The following is a 23275-nucleotide window of genomic DNA, read 5'->3' as shown; positions in this document are numbered from 1 at the left end:
AACCTCTCTCTCCTCTCTCTCCTTTCCTAAAGGCAGAGCCTCATACAAGTTACATTTCTTGTTTCTACTTCCTCACCTCCAATTAACTCCTCACCCTGCCTGCAAGCTGACTTCTGCCCCTATCCTACTACTGAAACTTTCCCTAGCGAAGTACTCCATGACTCTCTATGGCAGTTAACACTATCGACCATATTTTCCCTTCTGAAATTCTCTCCACCCTAAGATCCCATGACCCCAATCTTTCCTGATGACTTGCTGGTCATCTATAAGAATTCCTCTTTGTCTGCCCAGCCCTTCAATGTCTGTGCTGTGTTTACCGGGCCTGTTTCCCTGACTCTTTTTTCCCTCACTTGTTCTTGCCGGGGGATTTCCCTCATACAATTTTTTAAATCTCAAGTCTAGATCTCTTCTCCGAAGTTCCAGGCCAATGTGTCTAGCTTCCAGAATTCTCTACCCACAGGCATCTTACATGCAAATGTTCAAATTCCAACTCTTTATCTTTTACCAAAACTGACTTCCCTTCCCGCACTTTCTGTCTCAGTCCATGCGCCGCCATCCAAGCCCATCATCCGCCCCAGATGCTGAATCTGGAAGCATCCTCTCAACCCTCACTTCTGATCAATTACCCAACCCATCCCTTCCTCTGTGTTTGCATCATCAAGGCTCAGGACTTGGCCGTTTCTCACTTACTGTGGAGGCCTCTGATTTGTATCTGGGATTCCAGTCTTGCTGTGACCTCTTTGCTGTGACCAATTTTCCACCATGCCACCAGAAAGATTTTTCTAGAACACATCATCTCAGTGTCGTTCCACTGCTTCATTCCCATGGATTGAAAGCTTTGTTTCACTTTACGTTAAAGTTGAAACTCTTTGTCCCGACTTTCTAGTCCTTTATTACTTCCCTCTTGTCCGTCTCCTCAGTTTGTCTTGTACACAAACTCTCTGCTCTGCCAATCTGTATTAATCATGAAGCAGGCATGCTCTTCCAAGAGCTGTGTTTTACAAATGTTCTTTACTGACTGTGGAGTGTCTTTTCATCTCAATGTGGTGGGTGGATTGCCTACTTTTACCTTCCTGACAATGAACTGCTGGGGTTGGGGGGGCTTGAACCCTACCCCTCCTACTCCAGTGCTTCAAGCAGTTCCCAATAAAACAAACTTAATACATGAGCTGAAATCTAGCTTTTATTTTTTATTTTTTTAATAAAAAGGATTTTATCTATTTATTTGACAGAGAGAGAGAGAGAGAGAGAACAAGCTGGGGGAGGGACAGAGGAAGAAGCAGAAGCAGACTCACTGCTGAGCAGGGAGCTGGATGCAGGGCTCGACCCCAGGGACCCCAGGACCGTGATCTGAACCAAAGGCAGATGCTTAACTGACTAAGCCACCCAGGCACCCCTGAAATCTAGCTTTTAAATTTCAACTGGCTTTTAGAAGTCGTTTCAAAATTGCTATATGGTTAAAACATGCACTATTTCCTCTTCTGCTCTTAGTTTTACTAAATTATATAGTTATAGCTTTGTTTTCCTGATAATAACTAAATTTCCATTTATTCCCATGTCAAATTCCTAACAGGCGTACTCACATTGTCTCCTCTGAGGATCATCCATAAATTCTTTTAAAAGATCCTAACCAGTAATCATGAATCATTCAGTGTATTTTTCTTTACTGTTCTTATCATAGTATAAAAACTTAGCCACTTGCTATTAAACTAAGGAAAAGGAAAACTATAAACTGTCACATAAAAAACCTGTGTGCAGAGTTTCCTCGAGGAGAATTAGATATTTAAAATTCTTCGGCCTTGTTTGGTAACTAACATTGCTTCTCAGTTTGTTTTATGGATAACGAACAAAACTCACCACACTTGATTGTTCCTGCCCAATTATTAGCTGGTCTCCTCCGTTCCCTGCAAGCTCCCTCTGTGAGGGAGGGACCATGCCTATCATTTTGACACCGTGTCTCTAGTACCAAGACTTATCCATAGCTGGCTCTTAATAAACAATTTAAAAATCAATGTTGAAATAGTTAACTTTTGTTTTATGTGCTATTTTACAGAAGTCCAAATTAAGCTGCCAAAGAGGAGAGAAAATGTCACACGACATCACAAAAACTGCACTGGGTCACCTCTTCATCATGAAATGGCAAAAGAGGTTTGTTCCCTGCCCCCACTCCCACCCCCATCTCTTGTCTTTCTAGGCTGAACTCTTAGACACAACTAGTTGAAAGTTTTACGATTCAGAGCAACCTTTTGGTCAGTCAAAGGCAGTCCACTAAGTGAATCTGGGATGAATTTAGTAATGATTAAACTTGGCAAGTATCTCTGTGGGAAACAAGGCACAACAAAGTAGATCTCTGTGTCTAAGTCACAGAAGCAAAGAAAAACTTTTCAAGAATTGCCCCACCTATAACAACATGAACACTGGGTTCAGAAGAAGTGTCCATTAATTCAAGTAGATTTTTTCGACAATAAACTCTCCCAGTATCATAAAATAAGTTTGCTCTCTGCAGTTTCTTAATTAGTGACCATTCATCAGGAAGTTGTACCACATCAAGGGATGCCCATAATAGACTCAATATTCTCCATATAATATCATTTAGGCAAGCCATTGTTTTCACATTTTTGGTTGATAAAAAAGAAGAGAGTCTTTTCAAAGTATGTGCATCTGGTTAGGAGAGAATAGGACAAACCCAGAGTTACAAAAAGTGACATTTTTGTTTCCTGATTCAGCACAAAGAAAGCCAGAGCCTTCAAGTTCTGAGTTTTCCTTGGTGTGGGACCCTAGACTCCAAGCCCTGATCCAGACATGGGTATTGCAAAAACACAATGAGATATCCTGGTAAGGTGGCAATTCTAGGAATGGTCAAAATAGATTCCATCTTTCTGGGAAATGTCACTCCGTTTTGTAATAAATCTGGAATGACTTCCCAACCAAGATGCTGTCGATGAGGAAAAGCATGGGCTTTCCAGTTTTCCAAATGCAAGGAGAAAACAAGTTAGATGACTGTTTATAAAAATGAATCCACTGGAAAGGGGGCTCCTGTTGATGACAAACATTTATTTTATTCCGTCTGTTTAGTGTGGGAAAAGAACACACTTAAAGTTCGCCAAACATGGTAAGTATGAGTTTCTGCAGAGTCCCTGAATCTTGTGTTGAGAGTTCTCTAAGCAAAATTTTTCTATCCTATTCCCAAATGCATTAACAGTAGGCGGGACAGAAAAAAGCGAGGGCAAACTAAAATAGCCTAAAAACTAGCACATTTGCTGTGTAGCTTCTATGACGCTGTCCCTTTTTCCTAATTCTGTGGTCTAAATTCTATCTAATCTCAAAAGCCAATTCCTCTTCAACTCAATTAGACGTCACCTCCAGCACTTTGTACTCTCAGAAACATGCACACCTTCTGGCTTATAGGGCGATCACATGTGCATTTACCATCTGAGCTCTAGGCAGGCACCCTTGCTTATCTCTGCAATATCCAGTGTGATTCCTTATCAGCAGAATCAACTATAACTTTGAGCAATTGTCCCTTTAATTCTTTAAATCTGTAAGCATGTGATACTAGAACTGCTATAAATCACAGTAAATTGCTACAATGAAACGTAGATAATATAGAAAAATGTAATGATTATCTTCAGAATGATTTACATAGATGATGGTAATTAACATGAAAATGGTGTCATTATCCTTTTTTCTCTTCTTTACCTTTTTGGTTCCTAGTGTTCACAATAAGCATTTCTGCTAATGATCTTTCCTGCTCCTATGCGCCGTGGAGCTGTAAGGGTCCCTAGTGATTCTCATGTAAGTCTAGTATCTTCCTCGCATATCTGGGGTTCTCTTTATATCAAAGCCCTTTGCTGTTACTCCCCTAGGCATTCGTTCACATGTTTCAGTCACCTCCACACTTTTTCTTTGGTTTGTTCTCTGATTCCAAATACTCAAGGACCCCTGCCCTTTAATTCAGTGGTAAATATTTGCGTTCTGGGGCTCTTCTATGATAACAGGGCTGGATAATGAGTGTTTACTATTCTGAAACAGGAGACCCATGTTGCAAGGAAAGAGAAACAGATGGGATTCAAGAGAATGAACCTGGGACCCCCAGGACCTGATATAAGAAGAGCTAAAATTACAAGAGGCTTGTTGGAAGAAATGTCATACTCCATATACCTTCAGCTATGACACTTGCTGGAATTCTCGCTGGAGAAGAGACTAAGGCAGAGCTACTGGGAGAAAGAGCTGGAAGACAGAGGTGCCAACAGTGAGGCCATCCTCTAAGAAGGCCAACCAGCAGAACACCACTTCAGTGGCTGCCAGTGAAACTCAAAAGGGGGGGCAGGACTAGAATCCATGGCTAAAAGTCAAGTTTAGTCATTAGGAAGGAAAAGCCTGTAGAAGTCTCTGGATGGGGGTTGAGTTTATTTTCCAGCAGTTAGAGTCAGGTTCAGGGAGGCCTGTCGGTGCTAAGAGGGAGGAACTGTCTGAAGGTTCAGAGGTCTTGTAATACAGCGGAGGGCTAGAGTGTAAATTAGGACCCAGAGTACAAATCCAACTGCACAAACCAAGGGATTAGTGCTGGAAGGTGAAGGAGGGAACCATGACTCAGTGCACTCAAGGTAGCCAGGGTACATACACCATAAACCCTACTGGGAAGAGGAAATTGGTGCTAGCCCTCAGGACGGATGGATGTCTGAATTGGTTTCTTTTGCTCCAGTGAATGGGCAAGGCTATGGTAACAGGACCTTTTGTACCTGTGTTGCATGACTCACGGAACAGGCAGGTATGAACGCAGGCTAAGAAGAGAGGGGTTTGGTCCAGGTTTTGGACATTCCTACTGTCCTGAAGAACCAAAGAGCCTGGCAAAAACTCCAGTGCTCTGGTGTTCTGTTCAAGTCCCAGTGTGTGATGTTTCTGTTTCTCAGGAGCTTTCCTCGAATTGCCTCCCCACTGTGGGCACTTGAGAAGTGATGGCTGCCACCACCCTCAACACTATTATTATTTCCTTCCAGGTCAATACCATCATCCCAGGAGTTAAATGATAACCTCTTTGCTCATTTAAAATGTCATGCTCATGACTGATTGACATTGTTTTTGAAGTGCTCTTGTTCCAAAATTAGACACATAATATTTTAAACAGCACATAACTTAGAAGCATATGGAAATCCTATGAAGGATACGTATACTACAAATGGAGGGTGTCGGTTCAGATGCTTTTGGATGGAGATACCAGAAAATTGGCCTCGAACTGGCTTAAATAATAGAGGGAACTAACTGGCTCTCCAAAGGGAGAACTGGAAGTGACTTCAGATGTGGACTGGTCCAGTAGTTCAATGATACCAAGGAATGAGGTTCCTTTCTTTCCTTCTTTCTTGCCTTGGTTGGCTTGCCTCTGAGGTAAGTTTGCCAGCACTGCTAGGCTACACACATCTTTATTTATGCACAGCAAGAAACAGATTATCTTTGCCTCAGCATTCCTAGAAAATGTCTGGCACTTCACCATGATTAGATCATCTTCTGGGACTTATCCACTCAGGAACCGATCACTTTGTTGACTGGCTGAGCAGAGGTCATGTGTTCTACTCTGGTTCTGAGGGTGATGTGTGTTTCCCCAGAACCACATGAGTCCTCAGTCTCCACATGAGACTGGAGCTGCTGGGAGGGTAGAAGGGAATTGTTACTGAAAGAGGTAGCAGTTAGGGTCCAAAGGTACGAACAAAAAACGAATTCTAATTAAGAGAGAGAGAGAAAAAAAGGAATTGATCAGAAGAACATTAATACAACAAACCAACAAAAAAGCTGGAAAACCAGGTGGGGTAAAAAGTGCATACATTTCCTAGGGCTCCTATAATAAAGTACCACAAACTAGGGGACTGACAGAAAAAAAAAATCAAAGTTCTTGAGGCTAGAAGTCTGAGATTAGGGTATTGGCAGGGCAAGAGGGGAAATCTGCTCTGTGCTCCTCTCCTGGCTCCTGGTGGTTTGCTGGCAATCGTTGGAGCTCCTTGGTTTGTAGATGCATCACTCGGATCTCTACTTTTACCTTCATGTGGTGTTCTTCCTGTGTGGGTGTCTGTGTCCAAATTTCCTCTTTTTATAAGGACACAGTCATATTAAGTTGATCTTAACTTGATAACAGAGACCCTATTTGTATGTAAGTTCCCATTCACAGGTACTATGGGATTAGGACTTCAACATTTTGGGGAAATGGACAAAACTGAACCCATAATGATGTAAGAATCAACTCAGGCCATGGCAACCACATAGCCAGGCATGGCCTTGGCACCCTAGCCACTGGATGTTTGATGTTACTTCTGCTGGTTCTGGTGACCCATGAAGCTGTCCTAGCTTCGCAGTGTCACCGTGTCGTGCCAACTCCTTGGCTTCTGGGTGTGGGGAGAGGGGAGCTGCTGGCTCCTTCTCCTTCCCCTCCCCCAAGATTTATGAAGCTTGGTATTCTCCTAACACTAGGCCACCAAAAATGAAAACTATCTGGGATCCCTGGGTGGCGCAGTGGTTTGGCGCCTGCCTTTGGCCCAGGGCGTGATCCTGGAGACCCGGGATCGAATCCCACATCAGGCTCCCGGTGCATGGAACCTGCTTCTCCCTCTGCCTCTCTCTCTCTCTCTCTCTCTCTCTGTGTGTGTGACTATCATAAATAAATAAAAATTAAAAAAAAAAATGAAAACTATCTGCTGCAGGTGGATACTTGTAGCTACCATGCAGCAAGGGGGGATTCTTTCCTCTTTTTGTAGAAGGATGATTGGGGAAAAGCTAGGCACTGTGTCCTGAGGTGCCAGGGGATCTGATTCTGATGAAAAGTAAAAAGGAACAGAAATGGCAGGATGCAAAAGCCAAAGACAAACTTCCACTCTGCATTTTGTCCTTGGGGTGACTCAGTTTACCTTCCTCTACTTGTTTATGAAAAGAAGCTGTGTTCAGGGGTTGTGTTATCCCAGCCAGGGTACGTGAGTAGAGCTCAGCTGAGCCATGCTCCGGGATGAAGGCCTGTGGTGAGAGTGCCGAAGAAGAGCAGCAGAGCCCACAGTCAGTTGTCCTGCTTTCTGCACATTGGCAAACTCATGGGACGTCTTGATTAGCCCCAATCCAACGCTGACCCATTTGCTTTTGAAATGGCACTAAGATGCCTACGTATCGGAGATAAGCCTGCCTAATGATAGGCTACGTTTATGTTCTAATTAGGCTATGATTCATTCCCTTGTGGTAACACTTCTAATGTTGTAACCTCCTGGAGATTAGAAGGTGTCTCATCTATTGTATTTTCGGTGCCCAGTGTCCCTGCAGCTGGCAGGTACACTTTGGATGCCCAGCAAATGTCAGATAAAATAGCGAATGGATAGATATAAAACGTTGTTGTGTGTGTGTGTGTGTGTGTGTGTGTGTGTGTAGGGATTTTGAGGGGGAGGCAGGGGGACAGTAGAAATTATTAGACAACTCTAAAAGGCTCTCAGTTTGGAAAAATGATTTTTTTTCCTCAAAGCAGTTCTACTATGATCCGTGACCTTCCCTGACGTGTACCACAACCACGGTACGTAGTTTAAACACCAGGAGATACACAGAGGTGATGGGATGTATACTTAATCTCCCAGAAATCAGGCCTTGCTTGTATCTCAGCAGAGGTTTGTAATGCAAGATCATTAGGCTAATTCTGCTCCTCCTCCAGCGAGAAACCCTGGAAACTGGCAGAGATTTCACCAATTTACACTTTCCTGAAGTGACCTTGAACTAGGTTTTCATTATATCTGTTCCAGATTGATAGGTATTGGTATTTTTTTTTTATTCCTCTCCAGGAAATCAAATACAAAAGGTCCCCCAACTTAGATTATTCACCTGGGATTTTTTTTTATTTTAGGATGTTGCGAAAGTGATACACGCTCAGGAGAAACTATATTTTGAATTTCGAATTTGATCTTTTCCTGGACTAGTGATATGCAACGCCACCTCTCACGGTGCCAGGACCCCAATGGCCACAGCCCCCCTCTCCCACACCACCATGAAGGGAAACAACTGATTGCTTAAAACTATTTGTACCCATGTAGCCACTCACTTTAAGTACAGTAGTCAGTAAATTGCATGAGATACTCAATATGCGTTAGATGATTTTGTCCAATCGTAGGCTAACATAAGTGTTCCAAGCAAAGGTAGGCCAGGCTAAAAGCTATGATATTTGGTAGGTTAGGTATATTCAGTGCATTTTTGACTTACAATATTTCAACTTACAATGAGTATATTGAAACATAACCCCATTGTAGGTCAAAGAGGACCTGTGAACAATGATGAAAAATAAATAAAATGCTTTAAAATCTGGACAGAGGACAGAATTTGAAATGTTTTAGCCTGTGTTATATTCACCTCTGAAAATGCATTAGCTCGGTCTTTTGAATTTGAGTTCCTTCAGAGTTCTAGAAGCAAACAAGAATTAATTTCAAACAAAAATCTGTCTTTATTTGTATAATACTAGTTTAAACTCAGTTAGAAAAAACATGTTTTTTAAATTAAATTTCCTTTGAAAAACAAAGGCTTGAGTTAAGGGGGAAAATGTTTTGGAAACTTGAAGCTCCAAAAAACAAAACTTGAAGGAAAATCAAAATGGTTTTAGGGCTTTCTGAAAAATCCCTAATACTGCTGAATCCCCTTCCTTCATTTGTAGTAGGAACTGGTGTAAACTCTCTTGCCTCTCCACCATGAAAACGGAACCCCTTTACCAATTCAGTGTTAACTTTTTTTTCATTATTACATTAATAACTCTTTTCCACCCTTGTTTATAATTTCCAGTTAAAATGCAAATGATTTGACATAGCAAATTTAAAAACTTGAGACATTTACTTCTCAGCGTAGAATAAGTGCATCTGAATGGCCAGCAATGGTGAGAAGTATACAAACTAAATGCATCTATCACCACTTACCCTAAATTATTCATTTGATATTTTCTCAAATTTGAAACACGTGATACCTAACTGATCTACGGTTTCTTAAAGAACCATAGTTTAAATGTTTATTTAACAAACATGCGATTGAGTGCTAGGTATACGCCATCCTGCTAGGTACATGTCTAATAAGAAAAGATACTCCAATTTGTCTCTGGTGTGTCACCTTTATTCACATCTTATTTCAGACCCGGCTCCTAGACATCTAGAATAATTTTTTACTGTGTATTTATGAAGACGTCTGTCTCCCCTGTGTAGCATCTGTGATGATGCTATTCAAAAAATCTTCCATCCATCCATCTCATTGCATGCATGCTCTCCCTGTTACTATGGCAGCCTTTCATCAATGAACCATAAACATAACCCTCACTAGTTTATAGTGATAATAAGAATTATATTCTTACTCTTAAGTCTCGTGATGGTCTTGGGAGAGGCAAACTCAAATGCATTTATTGCCCGAAGGGGTAAGAGAAAAATGTGAGTAAAAAAAAAAATAATGAGGAGTGGCAGGCCTTTAGCAAACTGGGGATATATGTTCTGCCTATAGGCATTCGAATTCATTCAGGAACATGATGCTAGCCCAAGAGAACACTTCTGTGGAGTATTTTTTTGTGTGTGTCTGTTGATTCTGATTTTTTTTTTTAACATTTTGAACAATGGTAAGGCAATATAGGCTTCCCCTCTTTTAAAGCACAAATACAAAGATCTGTGGTCTTAAACTCCTTAAACAGTTTTCTGATGAGTGCTATTAACTAAAATGATAAAAATACTAATAACTGAAAACAAATTTTCATTTCCAGATTGATCTATCAGAACCATATGGCATTTTGAATTCCCAGTAACTCCTAGGGTTGTATTGCTCTTTATTATTATTAATTATTATTATTATTATTATTGTTATTGTTATTGTTATTGTTATTAGTTAATTGTTTGAGAGCTCCTGTCAGCAAACTTTTGCTCTGAGTTTTGACTAGAAATCATTAGATGTGGTGGTTGTTTTCTATAGTGTTGACTCTAAATTCATCCCTGCACTCTTCAAATCATTATCCCATTCAGTGGGATTGCAAAAGGAGCCCATCTCCGAAGAATGATGGGAAAGCACAACAGCTGCTTTGAACAAATCCTACAAACACAATTTAGCACAGATACAGAACAGGAAGAGAAAATAAAGACTGACTAATTATGGGCGAGGGTGTGCCCTGAAGCCTCGAATCTGGAAATTATTAATTCCTATTTTTTCTCTCACCTCCCCAAAGGTTCAACGCGTACATTGATGTCTGGAGTAAAATCCACACAAGATGCATTTTCACCACAGCATCTGGTTCTCTGGGAACCCCATGGCCTGCTTTCTTGCTGCCTTTAACCTTTTGTCTGAAGTATGTTCTGGCAGCCAAAGATGTGTCTGAATTACTTTGTGTTTTCAGGAATCCCACTTTCCCTTCACTCATAAAATCTGCAACCTGGTGTAGGGATGTTTGCAATGTGTTTCCCCCGGTCCTTACATTTTGGGGGAGGGTCATGGAGCTATTCACTTCACATCCACCCACATCTCAGTCCTCATCCCACCCAGAGATTGAGGTTTCCTTTGTCAATAGTCTGTACTCAAAACCACAAACCCTATGGTGATCAGTGAAACCATGTCTTGCTTGATGAATGAGGTAGCTAGTAGATCTCTGTCCTTTTGTGAAAAGAATATAAAATGAAGCAAATCTTAAAAGGAAAACCTGTACTGTTTTTAAGAGCAAAAGTGCTCAAGTTTAAAAAAAAAATACGTTAGATCTGTTACACTATTGTTGGCATCAGACCTAGGAGCTTTGTTATATTAAAAACATCTTCTACAAAAGCAACCAATTTAAGAAGAGTACGAAGAGCCTAAAATATATATCTCTCAAGCATCTTCCTTACAGAAGCAGAACCAAATGTTATATAATGTGAATGAGATAAAACCACAATCAGTGGCCTTCCTCCTCCAAACGGAGGGGACTTCTCAAAATGGCCTAGTCACACCATTTTCATTTTTCATTTGCCAAGGATCATGGGCTAGATCACAGCTACAATGATTAAAGTTTCCCAGAGAGCACTTGTCAATCCTCGTGACGATACCTTCTCTATGTCAATTCTAGGCTGTGGGAGGTCAATGGTTCAGTATTTCTTTTCTTATTCTCAAGTGGTACCTTCCTTTTTTTTTTTTCAAACTAGAGTATTCAGGAAATGATCCTACAGCAATTTGATGAAGGTAGCTAGGTCCACCAACTTCACACTGATTAATATGTAAACTTGGATATTAATTAGCCTTTGTAACTCTGGAAATTACAAAGTACTTTTCTAAGCATTTGAGGGAACCCTGTATAAAGGCATATGTTCTTAGAGAAGCTAATCTGCATAATACTATGCAAATCCATTCTCCCAATAAAACATGATGAATAGTGTGGCTATGCAGATATTAGTGAGTGGGGTTGGTTGTCACATGTAAGTTTTAAGTAAAAATCTACCTTTGGAGGACTTGTATGTGAACCATGTATTCAAGGTAAATGACTGTACTAACTCTCAAAGCACTTGAGCAAACCAGGTAGTAATACTCTTAAAATGTTAAAAAATTCATTCCATATTTGATGGTAGGATTGAGAATCCTCAGATGTCAATTTTACTCAGTCATTGTGTGAAATTAAAAGTAAAGCATCAGTTCAGGCTCAACTTCATTATGGCTGTGTATCTACCACTTTCACATACCCATGAACCTTGTGTATAGGAAGAAATAAGCTCAAAAAATTTAAGTATCTGTATCTGTGCTGCCCTTTCAGTTAGTCATTGAGAGTAATGGATGGAAATAGGATTGAAATCTCAAGATTTGACTCCAGAACCAACAGACTAGCCCTTAGAACAGGGATTTCAATGACCCGCAGAAAGAAACAGATACAGAGATATTCGTATTTGGATTACAGGTTCTACAAAATAATGCTCACCCTTATTATATATAAATCACTATTATTTAATAATTGTATGTGTGTGTATGTGTGTGTGTATTAAAGCCGATTGTGACCCATGTCTAAATGGATTTCACCACTAACGGATCACAATTCACAGATGGGCTACTACCACACTTTGAAATGTTAAGTCACAGGGTCCCTCACTACAAGGGTGTCTCCGCAACGTAGTGGTACAGGATCCCATGATCAGAGGGACCCTGGATTTAATGTCGTCCTGAAATTCTTAATAATTTTGTCTCTGAACTTGTGTTTTGGAAGTGAAGTCAAAGGGAGCCATGGATGGTGAACTTGAGCAGAGGTACACAAACTCTCTCTGTCTCCTCTCTCTTGCCATCTATTCACGTACTGCATTCAGGATGCCCTATGAGCACAGAATTCCAGGGGACCCACAATGCCTGGGTATTCAGCAAGACACAAAGTGAGGGTCTCAAAGTGAGACACAAGTAAGGGTGCTATGCCTATGACTGAGGAAGGAAGGGTGCTGACACCCTTAAGAGACCATGCTTTCAATTCAAACCTGAATTTGCTTCAGATGAGAAACAAGGCAATGACACTCCAAGAAACAGAAATTACCAAGTGGCCTCATCACATCCTTTCTTGTGTATATTACTTCCCTGTCTTAGCCAACCACTTAGGCTGAAAAGGATGATATAGAAAGAAAGGGAAAGATTTGGCAACCCAGAGTTCCTTTCCTTTCAGTCCTTCCTTAATCAGTGAGGCGAAGAGAGAGAGAGAGAGAGTCGGTAGAAAGTGTGTGCGTCAAGAAAGGTAATAAAAGCAGTTGGTTTAGTTTTGTGCAGCATTCTGATGTTCTAGTAAGAATGAAACACACATGCATGCATTAATTGTGAAATACAAATTGTGTAATTTGGGCGATTCTGTGTCAGAGTTAAATGCTGTTATATTTGCATTTAAAACTCATTGCATAGAATAAAGATGACTGATATAATTCATGCACATAATTTACATTTTCTTAAAATGGCATCGCATAGCAAATAAAAGACCATGACAAGTTGAGAGAGAGAGAGCACCAAAGAAGAAAAGGTTTTTAGTACTTTTAAAAGCACAGTTTTCCTGGTTTTCGAATACAGGCCTGACATTTTCCTTTTGCTCTGGGCACTGCCAGTTATGAAGCTGGCTGCAGTGGGTTGAGTGGTGCCCCCAAAATAGTATATCTAATCCTAATCTCTGGAACCTGTGAATATTACCTTATATGGTCAGGGAGTGAATATTTTGTATGGCAAAAGATGTGATTAAGTTACATATCTTGAGAGGAGGAGCTTATGCACGATTATCCAGGTGGGTCTTTTTTCGTTTTTTTTTTTTTTTTAAGATTTTATTTATTTATTCATGAGAGACACAGAGAGAGGCAGAGACATAGGCAGAGGGAGAGGCAGGCTCCTTGCAAGGAGCTCGATGTGGTAGTCAATCCCCGGAACTGGGATCACACCTTGAGCTGAAGGCATCTGCTCAACCACTGAGCCACCCAGGCATCCTTATCCAGATGGGTCTTAAATGCAATCATATATATCCTTATAAGATAGATACACAGAGAAGAGGAATATGCAGAGGTTGGAATGATGTTGCCACAAGCCAAGGAGTCCCTGGGGCCACCAGAAACTAAAAACACATGGAGAAGAATCTCCTCTAGAGCCTTGGCATGGAGCACAGCCCCACAGACACCACAATTTCAGACTCCTTGCCTCTAGAACTGTGAGAGAAAAATGTTCTGCGGTTTTAAGACATCCTATTAAAATGGCAATTTATTACAGAGCCCTAGGAAACTAATACACTGGCTCTGTTTCATTGAACCCCTTTCCTCAAACAAGACCTAAGTGTCTTGCTCTAGAAAAGCTTGTTCATGGGGCACCTGAGTGGCTTAATGGTTGAGCATCTGCCTTTGTCTCAGGTTGTGATCCCAGGGTTCTGGGATCGAGTCCCACAGCAGGCTCCCAACTGGGAGCCTGCTTCTCCCTCTGCCTAGGTCTCTGTCTCTCTCATGAATAAATAAATAAAATCTTTAGAAGAGGAAAAAAAAAAAAAAAAAAAGCTTGTTCATGACACCAGCCCATAGAGAGCTCTCCTTTCTCTAGATGAGGTTGCTCTTCATCATCCCTTACCAGGAGGATGATAATGTCTGATCATTTCACACACTAGTTTTGATCCTTTGAGAGCATATCTCAATGCCCAGACCCTCTAGACTGTCCTGAACAATGCTACTTTCATAGAAAATTCTCAATGGATTCCTGTTGATTGACTACAGACTTGACTGATGAGGTTTATTTACTTATTTTTTCTATTGAACACTTAGAGAACTTATACCAGAGAACTAATCTCTCACCCTTATTTAAAATGAACAGAGAAACCATTAGTAGTGAATCTCAGGCAAATCTATTTTATTTTAACAAGGGATTGTTATACAGAAGCCTAAAAGTGAGATTAAAATCAGAAAGGTTGGGCAACCCTGGTGGCCCAGTGGTTTAGTGCCACCTTCGGCCCGGGGAATGATCCTGGAGTCCTGGGATTGAGTCTCACATCAGGCTCCCTGCATGGAGCCTGCTTCTCCCTCTGCCTGTGTCTCTGCCTCTCTCTCTCTCTCTGTCTCTCATGAATAAATAAATAAAATCTTAAAAAAAAATCAGAGACGTCTAACAGCCTTACTTTCGTTATTGCAGAAGGCCAGTCCCAAGTGGCATGTGTCCTGGAGGCTTTTCTTCTATGTCAGTTACTGCTGCTCTTATTACATGTGGCACAATTTAAGGCTAAGAGGAGAGACAATTGGGGACACGGATTTTTTATATCTTTTGGATTGAAACTTGGAACAGAGCAGTCTACATAGCAGACACAGTATACAAGTCTTGTTTATAGGATATGTGGACCTTAATTTAAGCTTTGTTTTAATTTGTGGAATTTAATTTCTTTTAAATTTAGAAGATGGTCCAAATTAAATTTAGTTCAGCAAATATTTACTATCCTCCCTGGAAGAAGCCCTTATTAGTCAGCTGTGGGGTGTTCAAAAATGAGTAAGACACAGTGTCTGTCCTGAAGTGACTGACTCTCTAGTAGCGTTAAGCAATTATATAAATAACTTCAGTCTGGTAACGCAGTCTATTAAAATATGTGCACATACGCACGTCTACACGCACACACATATACATGTACACACATGCCAAAGGCATGCCAAGGAAGGGAGTAATTCGTTCTGAGATGTATGGTTGGGGATGGGTGCACTAGAGATTGTGGTATTTGGACCATGCCTCAAAGAATAGAAATTTTGTCACTAGCCAAACCATTTTGAGGGAAGAATATTCTAGAAAGAGACTTTGCATAAACCAGGAGGATACGAGTGCTGTGTTTACTGTAGGGCTTTGCTAGTAGATTGATAATGTTTCTGGAGGTGGTGTGTGGGGTAAAGTGTGGTAGATGTGACTTGTAAAGGTTTTTGAACTCCATCACTAAGAGCCTTAAACATCAGGCTGAGATCACATTTTATCCCATAGGATGTGAGAAACTCTGCAGGCTTTTGAGCCAAGGAAATCTGTAACCCAACCTTGTGCCATGTTAATGAGGTGTGGACTGAAGAGATAAGAGTTCGATTGTAGAGGGAGCTATTACGAAGGTGAAAGAAAGAGATTATAACAGCATGGATTTGGGAAGTAGTTTAAGAAAGAGAAGGGAAGAGAGAGAGTTGTTTAAGAGACAGTTAAAAAGTAGAATTAACAGGATTTAGTGACTGATGGGATATGAGCATAAAAAAAGATAAGTCAAGTCTCTCTCTTAACTGGTCATGGTTTTTTATTTGCTATGTGATATCATTTTAAGAAAATGTAAATTATGTACATGAATTTTATCAATCATCTTTATTCTGTGCGAGTATTCTTTAGAAAAATGAGTCCAACAAAAATGGCCTGCGAGCAGGGAGGTTTAGAGAAGTACGTAGGAAACACAGGAGAAGGTGCAGATCTGGAAGGAAAATCTCCAGAAGAATTGTAGGTTTAGGACATGATGATTCTAATCACCAGCAAATATTTTGAATCAGAGCTCAGGAGATACAAAGTTTAGACTCACCAATGTGGAGACTGTGCTTGTAGCCACAAGAGGGGATGAGAGGCCAGAAAGAAAGTACCAAGTGAGAAGAAAGAAAGGGGAAAAAAGAAGGGTTTTGTGGTAGAAAATTTACCCTGGCATGCCTGAACCACAATATTCCTGAAATCCAGAGGAAAAAAAAAAAGTATGTGTGTTTTTTAAGGTCAGGTTTATGGAAGTATAAATTTACGTAGTAAAGTTCACCCCCCAAATTTGGTTTATACTATCAGTTTTGACAAATACATACAGTTGTCTAATCACCACCAGAATCAAGATCCAGAGCATTTCCATTCCTATCCCAATTCCTGTGTTCCCCTTAGTAGTTAATCTCTCACCACACCCATGTTCCTGGGCAACAGCCACTTGGTTTTCTAATCCTGTATTTTTGCTTTTCCAGAATGAGCTATAGACAGACTCCTATAACATATAGCCATTTGAGTTTGGCTTCCTTTACTAAGCGTAACATACTTGAGATTCATCCAAGTTATGATGAGTAGGATAGGTATTTTTTATTGATAAGATTGATAAGCAGTTTTCCAAAAAAAAAAAAAAAAAGATAAGCAGTATTCCATTGTACGGATATACTACGGTTTGTTTATACATTCACCAGTTGGGTTGTAAGCTTGGGCCAGTTCCAGTTTTTGTTGATTATGAAAAAAAAAACCACCATAAACATTTGCATACAGATTTTCGCGGAAACATACATTTGCATTTCTCTTGGGTAAATAGTTAAGAGTGGGATTGCTGGGTTGGTACACAGCAGGTGTATATTTAACTTTATAAGAAACTGCCAGACTGTTTCCAAATTGGCTATGCTATTTTGCGTTCCCATCTGCAGTGAGTGGGAATTCTAATCCTCCGCATTCCTGCCAGCACTGGGTAGTGTTGTTGCTGTGATACATTAGGTGCGGGTGGTACCTCATTGCTGCCAACTTTGGGGGTGTGTTGGAACGTGTGCACTCATGTGGGAAAAGGGACCATAACTCCGTCAGGTTCTCAAGGATCCGTGAACCTGAACCTGAAGGTAAAGCATCATTGACTTACAAACTTGGAGAATGAAGGGATGTCAGGAAAGCACGCTGGGAAGACTGAAGAAGAGTTTTAGAACGTAGGGGCTTGCAGTGCCAAGGGGAGAAGCAAGCTTAAAAGGTGAACTAAGGAGAGGATGCTGTCCTCAGTAAGGGAAGGTTCCTGGTGATCTTGGAGAAACCAATTCAGTGGAGCGGAAGGGAGGACAGGTGAAGAATAAGAATGTGCTGGTTTGGGGGCACCTGGCTGGCTCAGGGGTTGAACATCTGCTTTTGGCTCAGGGTATGACCCTAGGGGCCTGGGATCGAGTCCCACATCGGGCTCCCTGCGTGGGGCCTGCTTCTCCCTCTGCCTGTGACTCTGCCCCCCCCCCCCCGCCTCTCTGTGTGTGTCTCATGAATAAATAAAATCTTAAAAGCAAAACAAAACAAAAAAAGAATGTGCTGGTTTAAAGCACAAATGAAAAGTGAGAAAAATGGAGGCAGCACATACAGATCTTTCCCTGAAGCATCACCACAAAGGAAAATCCAGACCAGTCCCTGTTGCTAGAGAAATCATTTACAGAGAGCCCTTGGGGAAGTAATTCTGATAACAGGGAACAACATTATCTATTTTTTTTTAAAGCAATAAGAATCTTTGATGGGATTTTTTTTTTTTTAATGTGCATTGGATTTTACTGGCATTTCCTTCAAGTTTCCCTGAGAAGCGAATTCACTTTACCACGGATGCCACTGATTTGGCTGAAAAGAACTTTGGGCCCGCGGAGTGTTGCTGTGGCCGGAGGAGGCCTCCCCGAGTACACGCCGAGGCTTTTACAACAGGCAATAAGTGTGCTGTCAGGAAATTTTACAAGTCAGCCGACGCGTGCCTTGCGCCACAGTTGCTCCCCTCTTGGGCCTGTGGGGAGGCCACAGCCTCCGCCTCAGCCGGGCCCTCGGGGCCTGTGCCCCCAGCACAGACAGAGGAGAAGGAGTGACACCCCTGCAGTCACTAGGCCTCACCACTCTGCTTGGTCTCTGCTTGGGCTGCGAGAAATCTGTGGAAGGAGAGGAGACAAGGCTTTAGCACAACCCAGACGGGGGCCCACGGAGAGCAGGTCTGTTGGTCATGAGGGAAAATCTGAATGTCAAGAACGAGCCATTCCAGAGTCTCTTTTTCCTGCTCTGGTCTTTGAACACGTCAAAGAAACGAGGGAGCAGACAACATCTAAGCTGCACTGTCCGCTCCTAGTTCTCCTCAGTCTGTCTGTCTCTCTTGCACACACACATGCACCCCCTGCCTCCACGTTTTGACGCGCCCTAGCTCAATATCCAGTCCTCCAGTCTTGTTGTTTGGCAGATACGTGGTATGGGTCCTGTGAGGAGCTTGTCTCCACTAGTTTGTCTCTGAGGGGGCTAGGATGGGGGCATCACGCTCAAGCCACTAGAAGACTGGAAATCTCAGCCAACGTCAGGCCTCCTCCCCTTGTCGTAGGTGCTAGGTTCACAGTTCCACTTGAATCCCCTACGTGCCAATGCCGTGCCCTGGCATAGACCATAAAATAGGTTGCTGCAGTAACCGTGATCCTGTGAGGAGAACTCAGGGTGTGGAATCCAAGAGAGGAGTCCGAGACACGCTTTTGCCACTAGCCACGTGATTGTGAGCAAGTTACTAATTCTTTCTCTGTCTCAGGATTTTCATCCAGAAGATGGAAACCAACAGCTCCTCACGTATACCTTATCTTGTGTATGGGGCATCCCAACAGCGTTGTGAAAACTCACATGAACTCTAGAGGGTCTGACAGTTACTGGGCACGGCTATTACCACTCTCTACAAACTGGAGACCATTGTGTGCTGGTGGCATGCTGGGCGACTTCGCCGGCTCTGACGTCTTGGTTTAGCTCCGCCCTTCCTCTCTGGGAGCTGCCATCAGAGGAGTATGTGCCAGGGATTGTCCCCCTTTCTTCTCTGCTGTGCCTTCCTTCCATCTTCTGGAAACAGACTAACTTCCTACACCAGTGAGTTACCATATATCCTGGGCTCTATGGCTCTTTCCTTTCCTTCTCTTTCTCGTCATGTGTAAGGATAATCTTCCCAAAAGAACCTCTCCCCTTTGCCACGTACTACTCCTTTCCCCACAGCATCAACTTCAAGTCAATGGGTGGGATACCCTTGAATAGGAAATTTAGGGAAGTGCTGGTGCAAGTTAACCACCCCTAGGCTATGAGGAGGTGAATGTGGATCCAGCTGATACCTTTGAGGGCAGGTAGTCATTCGCTTAAGATGGGTTGTCTTTGCCCGACACCATTATTCCATAAATATTCCCAGATTCTGCTCAACCATTTTCTGATCATATTCCATCTGGATTTATGGGAAAGGGTTAAAAAAAAGCTAATGCAAATGAAAGCCCTTATCATCTTGGAGTCTTAGACAAAGCATCGTGTAGTCAGAAGGTAGAAACAAAATTTGTCAAGGTGCGTGTTAGATAAGATAAGTTAGCTTATGAGAAGCCAGGACCTAAGATAATGTCAATGTGAATTATGTTTTTTTTCCTTGCAGAATTGAGGCTACAAACTGCCCTTTGCCTGTCAGAATATATCCCACTCATACTAATGTGAATGGTATGCTTGGGCCAAGGACAGATGCGGCCCTTTAGGATTTCAAAACTGGGTGAAGACTTTGAAATAATGGTTGAGCAGCTGGTCAATATGTTGCTCATCACATGACTGAGTTGGAGACTATGATCTCTTCTTGCTTTAAAGTTCCCTTGGGGAATGATGTGGGGTTTTTTTGTTGTTGTTGTTCTTTATTTGTGTTCTCTGATCTGCACTATGTCAAAAAATCATGTAAAAAAATGGAAAGTAGATAGAATGATTATATACAAAGAAATTGTGTTATCTCTGCCTTTTATGAGACAAAATTGGGTAAGTTCTCTCTCTTTGAAACCCTGATTTGATAAGCCTTTTTTCTGTGCACACAGTCTTGTAGATAAAAGGCATTGACAAATATCAAGTTTATAGACGTGAATGAAATAATAGATGATATTGGCTTTTATAAGTGACAGAAAGGTCAGCTGTGTGATACTCACTTGTTAAGTTGACCTTCTCCCCAGCTCTTTATTTATAAAATGATTCTTGTGCCATTCCAAATCCCAGCTGGAGGGGAAAGAATGAACAGGCCCCCAAAGAAGGTACCGAGAGATGTGGATTCTAACTTCTCTCAAATCTTTAACCATTATCTTTTCCCATTTTATCTGCTTGTAAAGTCTCCAAATTGCTATGCGATTAGATTACTCTGAGGTCAGCCCATAACCCTGATAGAATCGACACCAATACTCTGTGAGATGGGGCCCTCTTAGAAATGTGTTGTTCCAGTTAATTTACAGAAGACAAACAGACCCCAGAGAGGTGAGTGAGTTGGCCCTTCTCTGGTTACCCATGTTTGGAAGATTTTTATTTTGGATGTTTGGTTGCTTTTTCATCAAAGTAATGATTTACTACTATATACTCATCCTCACTTCCCAGGAGAAAGGTGCCAGGGTTTTCAACTCCACAGCTGAACTGCTCTGTGGCAACTTCGTTTGCTAGTCAAGCTTTCTTTGAAGGCTATTTGTCAATATGGTGGTCATTGCAGGAGCTAGCCTGTGGGTACCCTCACTGATCTGCATCCCTACCACCCCAAATGACAAACCCTCTTTGGCACTGCTGGAAAACAACAGGCTATTGATTGGATGAAAAAGGAATAAATGTCATTATAGAACTTACTTTCTCAGGAGCAAAATATCTTCAGCTAGAGAATTTAGATTAGAAAACACTATGTATCAGCAATGAAGATAAATACTGTAGGCCATGCATTTTCAACTGTGCTTGACTTTATGGGATTAGCTTTATTGGATGAACTCAAAAAAGTTTTCAAAGCTCAGCTGAATTTTATTTTATAGTCAGCAGGGAGTACATAACATGGAAAATTAGTTTCTGAGAAGAGATGATTCATGAATAAACATAGACACAGAGCTATGAAATGGTTAATACCCATGCTGACTACAGTCCAGGGCACTCATTTATGGTATGATTCACGAATGCCGAATTGAAGGAAAAAGTTCACTTTTAAAACCATTAGCCAAATGATAAGATCTTTGAGAATCTCATCCAAAGCACCATTCCCTGACTATTGAGAGTCTCTTAATGTTTGTTGGAGATAACCTCTTGGCTTTCTTTTTCTGCAATAAGCCTTGTCTGGCAAACCTGGAACTCCATAGAAAAAGATAACACCGTCCCCCCTGTGGACTTTGACAAATGCCAAGTTCTGAGTCTACGGGAACCACTTTATTCTTATCCAGAGAAATCTAAGAGTCAGCATGTTCTTTTTAGTTAAATCACTCACTTTCTAATTTTTGCTTAACCTTTGACATAGCATCTTGTTATGTGGCCACAGTTTGAGCAAAGATTATGGTATTATTAATAAGTTTAAATTTGATAATGATTTTAACCCCATGCATGTTTGTGAAATGAGAGAGAGTGAATATCAGCTACTTTGTGCCCTGGGGGCAGGCGAGGCAGTTTTCACACGTGAAGCTGATATCCTACAGCCACCTTAGCAGCACATTTAACCCAACAGGTAACCAGGGTGGTGTATGTGACCAAACGTGGGCCCTGTAGTCACACTGACCAGCATTCAAATCCCAACACTGCCCCTTTCTGGTTGTTGCTTTCTTTTTGACAAATTACTCAATTTTATTAAATTCCATTTTCTCATCGATTAAACTGGAGCCACAATTCCTATATCATAGAGCTGTTATATCAGTGAGATAATATATTTTTAAAAATCCCTACACATAGCACTTGATACATAGTAAGTGCTCAATGCACACCGATTTTCCAGTCTCTCCACCTCGAGTCCAAAGGGGCTTGAATTATCAGGATGTCATAACTATTATATGGTTTCAGCTATATACTGATCCTGGAATATAAGCCTCAAGAACAGCAGGAGAATAAAGCTCACATATCCATAACTTTAAAATGGGTTAATTATTTATGTTAGCATAATTGTGAAAACCTACAATGCCTTAGGAACAAAAGTCTCATACTGCCTTGGAAGGGGACTCTGTGGAAGAACATCTTTCCGCTGCTGAAAGAGTCAGCCCTTCTTAGCCATGCTTTTCTGTCTCTCCAAGTAGCTTGAGAAGTTAGCTTCATTAGCTCCTCTACTACAACAGACCTACAATCAACAGGAGAAATTTCCCTGCTACATCGATCCCTGAACCCTCCCTTTCCTCACCAAAGTGATATTCTTTCAGGGCATGAAGACGGAAGAGGGAAAGAAGACACATAGAAAAAGTTGTGGTATTAGCATTAGTCATGATAAAGATGGCTAATATTTATGAAGCTATAGGCCAACTATTTTGCAAACATGTCTTTTAATATCCAAAACATCCCTATTAAGAGAATAATAGTATCAACATCATTTACAGTTTGAGGAAACTAAGGTACAGACAGGTTAACTAATTTATCCAAGACCATCTCTCTAGGAGTGTGGAGGTGGAAATTCAAACACAGGTCATCTGAATGCAGAGCCATGGTCTATAAACCACTATACTCTTGGGAGCCTGAGAGCAGTGAATCAACAAAAGGGGGAGCTATGGTGGGAGCTCACCAACATGTTAGCCTAGTGGACGATTCCCCAGCCATAATGTTTCCAGGGGATCCTTACTATTCTTTAAGGAAAGTAAAGATGGGATCATATCTACATCTACTGTTACACAAATGAAGAGCAGAGTTTAGGAGAGTGGTATTTGTCAATATCAATTTATCCTGGTAAGACTAAAAGGCACTTGGGGATCTCTAGTATCTGGCTCATGACTTAAATAATAGTTGAATTTCTAACAATTGAAGAAATGGTATGTGTGGAAGCCTTAGTACTTTCCTGGTTAGGTGGGAAAACTGCCTTACTCTAAATCTATCATTTCTTTCCATCATGTGTAAAAACAATCTAATTTAAAAATAGGCAGAGAATATACTCTGCTTATAGACTGGAATATTTAATATTGTTAAAATGTACATACTACTCAAAGCAATCTATATATTCAATGCAATCCCTCTCAAAATACCAATGGCACTTTTCACAGAACCAGAACAATGAATCCTAAGGCTTGTGTGGAGCCACAAAGCCCTGAATAGCCAAAGCAATCTTGATGAAGAATAAAGATGGAGGTATCACACTCCCTGATTTCAAATTATACTACAGAGCTATTTTAATCAA

At 41.2% G+C, this 23275-nt stretch overlaps 2 long non-coding RNA genes across 2 annotated transcripts in view; both read left to right on the top strand.

The window, feature by feature from the left end:
* The window catches only part of LOC140636569 (uncharacterized), a 62992-nt gene extending 56515 nt beyond the window's left edge, over positions 1-6477 (top strand). Inside the window, exons 6-8 of the long non-coding RNA XR_012033767.1 lie at positions 2054-2148; positions 3715-3795; positions 4033-6477. This is a non-coding gene — a long non-coding RNA (uncharacterized lncRNA). The remainder of the gene's footprint in view (positions 1-2053; positions 2149-3714; positions 3796-4032) is intronic.
* Positions 6478-6671: 194 nt separating this feature from the next.
* LOC140636227 (uncharacterized) lies at positions 6672-10952 on the top strand. The gene is made up of 3 exons (XR_012033522.1): positions 6672-6879; positions 7493-7537; positions 10193-10952. It is a non-coding gene; the product is annotated as an uncharacterized lncRNA (long non-coding RNA).
* Positions 10953-23275: the final 12323 nt, after the last annotated feature.

Source organism: Canis lupus, chromosome 7 (genome assembly GCF_048164855.1).
Source record: "Canis lupus baileyi chromosome 7, mCanLup2.hap1, whole genome shotgun sequence".
Lineage (NCBI taxonomy): Eukaryota > Metazoa > Chordata > Mammalia > Carnivora > Canidae > Canis > Canis lupus.
The sequence above is the reverse complement of the archived record's forward strand: the minus strand, read 5'-3'. Positions and strand labels throughout refer to the sequence as shown.